The sequence below is a fragment of the Castor canadensis genome, chromosome 2, assembly GCF_047511655.1.
Source record: "Castor canadensis chromosome 2, mCasCan1.hap1v2, whole genome shotgun sequence".
Lineage (NCBI taxonomy): Eukaryota > Metazoa > Chordata > Mammalia > Rodentia > Castoridae > Castor > Castor canadensis.
This window is the reverse complement of record NC_133387.1, coordinates 28648972-28654247: the sequence shown is the minus strand read 5'-3', so window position 1 is coordinate 28654247 and position 5276 is coordinate 28648972. Positions and strand designations below refer to the sequence as shown.

Genomic DNA, 5276 nt, shown 5'->3' with positions numbered 1-5276 from the left:
AAAAGATGCTCAACATCAGCAGTCATTTGAGAATTTAATTTTTAAACCACAGTGCAAAAACCACTCCATACTTTCCTGGATAATGATAACAATAGTTGAAAAAATAGACAAAAATGTGTGCTAGCAAGACTCCTTTGTACATTGCTGATGTGGATGTAAAATAGCTCAGCTGCTTTGCAATACAGCCTGGTAATTTCTCAAAATATTAAATGTAGAGATATCATATGATCCAGCAATTCTATCCCTGAGTGTATATATTTACACCAGAGGAAAATCCAGAGAAGAACCTATACACAGGTCGTCATATCAATATTATTCTCAATAGCCTCCATAGAAAACAATACCAAATATCAATTGAAGTGATGAACAGAGAAACACAACATAGCATATCCACACAGTGGAATACCATTCAGCCATAAGGAGTATTGAAGCATGCTACCACATAGATAAATCTTTATAATAAGTGAAAGAATTCATCTACTAAAGACTACATACTTTATTATGGATAAACAATTTTCTTTTTTGAAGTGATAAAATCTTCTAATATTTGTTTATTATGATGATTTAAAAAGTCTATGAATATACTAAAACCACTAAATTAAATAATTTTAAGTATATAGTATGTTGCCATATGTTACTTGTATCTCAATAAAGGTATTTTTTTAAAAAAGGAAAAGCACCCGCATGTGGTGGTTCATGCCTGTAATCCCAGTTACTTGGGGCAGGGGGGAGTGGGGGATGAGGATGATCATGATTTGAGGCCAGCCTGGCCAAAAACTATCAAGACCCCATCTCAACCAACAAGTTGGGGTGTTGGTGCATGTCTAAAATCCAAGATATGTGAGAAGATTAAGTTGGAGGATTGTGGTCTGAGCAAAATTGTAATATACTATTGAAAAATGACTAAAGCAATAAAGGGATGGATTCATGGCTCCAGGGTTGAAAACCTGCCCAACTAGTCCAAGGCTCTGAGTTCAAACCCTAGCACTATTTTTTTAAAAGTAAAAGCAGCTGGCTTCTGTTAACATTCACTGGGCATTTTGATGCTGCACTTTGGCCCAGTAAGAAAATTAAGCACACTATTTAAAAGAAATAAGTGTAAAATTATCTGAAAATTATAGAATATTTTAGTAATTGCAAATAAAACTGCTTTTTTTGTTCCATTCATATGGGACCAGCTAACTGTCTTTGTGGAAAGCAGTAAACTAACAACAGTCTGAATAATTAGTTACATGGAAAAGGAAATGGAAGAACTCAATTGATCAAGTAAATACTTATTTATATCATTTATGTACAAGAGCTGAGCTAGTAAATGTAAGAGAAGAAAAAGTAGAGTTGTTGTTTCCAAGGAAATACTACTTAATCAGGGAGACAGAGCCCATACCTATAAGGAAGATGAAAATGAGATCATATTTGATGGGAACCCAAGTGTACAGAGACACTCTGAGACCTGAAAAATAAAACAGATGACTGGGAGTAGGAATTGCTTCTGAAATCTTCTGGAAAAGAGGTGAAGGTTGGAGCAAAGCCTTGGAAGGCAGCATTTCTCATCTATTAGTATTAAAATGGAGGCACACAGAACTATGGTACTCACGTAAAATCTCCATGATAAATGACAGATCTGTATTTGGTGCAGGCAACCAGGTTCCAAACTCTAAATGTGCCATCAGCCTCTCTGATTTCCTACTGGTGGAAACTTGACCAGTAGTTTGTGTTGCATATTTGTGCACAATAAAACCTTCACTAACAGCATTTAGAATCAGCAGCTGTTGAAATACAGTTGACTTGAAAGCAGATGCACCACTGCTGAGAGCTCCCACTAAAGGGAGATGAACTCTTTTGAGTGGAAGACATAGTCCTAGCTAAAATCCTGCTGCCAGACCAAGCGCCAAGAAAAGCAATTTGGCAAAGTCGGAAAGCTCCCTGTCTAGAGGCTTTTTTTTCCAGGAGCTCTATCTCTACTTCTCACAGGTAAATGAAATTTGCATTGACATAAATGCCTCTTGAACACACCATAGCTGGATCTGAAGGGGAGGGCTGTCTATATGACGATGGTGGGGACAAATCTCAGCCTCATCAATCACTGGGAATCACACTGGGAGACCACTCTAGCAGGTGGCAGAGGTTATGCGAAGACGATAATTACAAAATTTTACTGAGCACCGTAAGATAAGAGTGGACTAAAGGGACATTATACATTTCTTGATGAGAATAAAATATTGTAAATATATAAAGTAATTGCCCTTGCAAATTAATGTGTAATTAAGCCAATTACAAATGTAATCTCCTTGGTATATTTTTATGTAATTTGGAAAAAATTCTTAAATTTTTTCATGGAATAATAAATGCATGAAAAGTAGCCAGAATAAATAAAGGAAATAAAGAGAGGTTGTTACCAATCAGATTTTAACGTGTGCATTAATATTATAAGAGTGGAATCAGTTTAATGCTCATCCCCAAAGGAAAATAAACTCCAGCATATGTTTGAATGGAAAAATAAATAATGTGTGTGTGTGTGTGTGTGTGTGCTAGAGAGACAAGTACCAGTTTAAAGGTTGATAACCAAAATGTGATGTCTGATAATCTCTGGGTGGTCAAGCTGCACATGTTTTTTCCCCCTTTTCTTTCTCATACTTTTCTTTAATGCATGAAGTACTATAATACAAGTTTTCATTAAATTGTAGAGAAATGACTTAAATTATTAAAGAAAAATATTTGTATAATTTCACCATAGAAAATCTCTAGGCAAGATTACTAGTCTTTTTTAATACAAAATATTGATTCCAAGTTAGTTACTTTATGCAGTAGTTTCCCTCTCAAGACTTGTGATAACTATCATTTGAATCTATAAATTGTTATCAAATGATCTTAACCTTTGAAAACTTAAAAAAATTATATTTCACAAACCACCTTGAAAATCAAGGTTGCAAGAATAACACAACATTTCAAATAACCAAATATTTTACAGCTCTACTTGAAAAGGAAAAAGGAACACAAAAAAGAAAACCACACATGGTTAAGAGCTAATGTTACCTGAGCAGCCTAAAATAAAATAAAATACCCAAGTTATTAGCATCGATTTAACATTACTATAACTTCAATAGTCCCTTTTCCATTGGCAATGACTGCTTCAGCACAGGGGTAAGTGCCCAAGGGCTGAGAGTAGAAGCTGGTGCTGCAAATCAGCATTCCTTCAGTTCTAAATCTCTGCCCTGCCAGCTCCCACGTGTGCATCGCCCACATATACTGTGCATGTGTCTTTTAAAATCTTATCCACTATACAAACTTCTCTCTAGTAATCAGATAACAAGGAAGAACAACAAAAGCTAAGCAAACCAATTGCTCTCTCCTTGGAATATGATTATTTCCCTTGTGCACAAAATAGTCAACAAACATAAGAAAAAGGAAAAAGAAAAGAATGATTTCTTTTGTATATTCCCCAAGCTGCATTTCCTGAGTTAGATCAACTATGAACATTTATTTGTCTACTTCCAGGCATTCTCTTATGTTTCACTGCTATACACATTTCCATGTCTGAGTCCTCAAACTCTGCTTTACAAGAGATTCTACCAAGAATTCAAGAAGGCATTCTTTCCAAAGCCATTTCTTCTCAGTTGTTCTGTCTTCATGTGCAGCAGTTTGAGCTCATCCTCTATTGCTGTTAATAACCTGTGCTCTGCTTTCAGAGAGTGTGAGAGGACCTCCTTTTCTTCCACAATGGGGAGAGAAAGACATTCCTGAAGATAACCCTCCTTCCCATTTTTCTTTGCTTTGGATGAGCCTCCAAATCCTCCAGCTCATCAGTCTCTGTTCTCTGAGAAGTCTGCATTCTTGTCATCCCTCAGTCTTCAGGAACTCCTTCTTTCTGTTGATGGTTCAAGAGGTCATCTTGTTCAGATGAGAGATGCTGATCTCAATTAGAGGCATAGTGCTGGAGACACTCCCTTTGAGAGATACCAGCCAGTACAGAGATTGAATTGGTAAAAGCAGACCTCCAGTTAAAGGAAAGGGATTCTGATTTATGTTCAATTCAGTTAGCTTTCATGCATTGGTCTTGGAAGGAGGTGGTATAGGCTTAGGAACCAGTGTTGATGCTTTGTTTCCATTTGCATGGTGAGATCCTGGTGAAGTGAATGCAGCAGAGAAGGAAGCCTTTTTGGAAAATTTTTGATTATTAGCATCTTAGAGGGTTGCTTGGTACTAGGTGGGTTTTCCCACATTCTAGAAGGACCCAATAGGTTCACATGGCTGATTCTGTTTGCTAGCATCTGGAATCAAAGAAGGGAACTCTTCACCAAACTGCAACATTTCCAACTTGTCTTCTCCCTTTTCTTCCTTAATCTCTTAGGTGGTTTTTACAAAAATGCATTTCTGTGAATGGGAGCAGTCGGTACAGTATCAATGGTTTCCTAGGCTACTTCCTGCTATATTGGCTCATGTCATCATGGTAGCGGGAAGGTCCATGCCAACCAGATTCCCCTGTGATTCCAGCGCATGCTCCATTAGTGACATCAGAGTCTACATAGTCATGGGTAGAGCAGGGAGGACTGGTGCCAGGAATCTGCTGTAGTCTGTAGAGATCCATTGTCAAAAATAGCCAGCAAAGGACAATGGATTATTTCATATCTACCTTGTACTATGGATAGGTGCTGTCTGTATTTTTTAAAGGTGGCCATAAGTGACTTTGCTGACTGTGGTGTTGGCAAATTAAGCCAAGCAGGAACAAAGTAATGTGCCATTTAGGTCCAGTGTCTTTTATAACATCAAGGTGAGGTGCAAGCCTCATGGCCAGGATCCTACAGTGTTACCTCTTCAGCCCTGTTTCCCTAACTCCTTGAATCTTCTAGGTGGATCTTCCATGAGGAAGTTTTCTTGTTAAAGGGTGCTTAAGTAACCTGCCCAGCAGCATGTCTTGTGATGAAGCACAAAGAAGCCCAGCTCTGTGTGCCTCACTCTCTTTGTCACCTCAATTGTTCATCCTAAAGGACCTAGTTCCTGACTTGTTTCCAGAAGGGAATCGGGGAAATAAAAACTATTTGCAACATTTAAAAAGGGGTGAGGGGAAGGAGCTATGTCTATGTTCACCTCATTAAACTTCCTTGATTAATGTCATCATGATGATACTTAAATATGTAACACATGGACATTTGCACAGTGAGTGCAAACAAGTTTATAACAAGGTCATAACTAAAAGGACAGGTGGCCTCTTGCGTGGGCAAGTAATGTCATCAAAGCAATAGATCAAAAATATAATATAATATTAAAGCACCATGAAA

The 5276-nt window shown here is 37.6% G+C and overlaps 1 pseudogene; it reads right to left on the bottom strand.

Annotated features, from left to right (window-relative positions):
• Positions 1-3463: 3463 nt before the first annotated feature.
• Positions 3464-4739, bottom strand: LOC109696957 (vasculin-like protein 1 pseudogene; annotated as a pseudogene).
• Between the last annotated feature and the right edge of the window lie 537 nt (positions 4740-5276).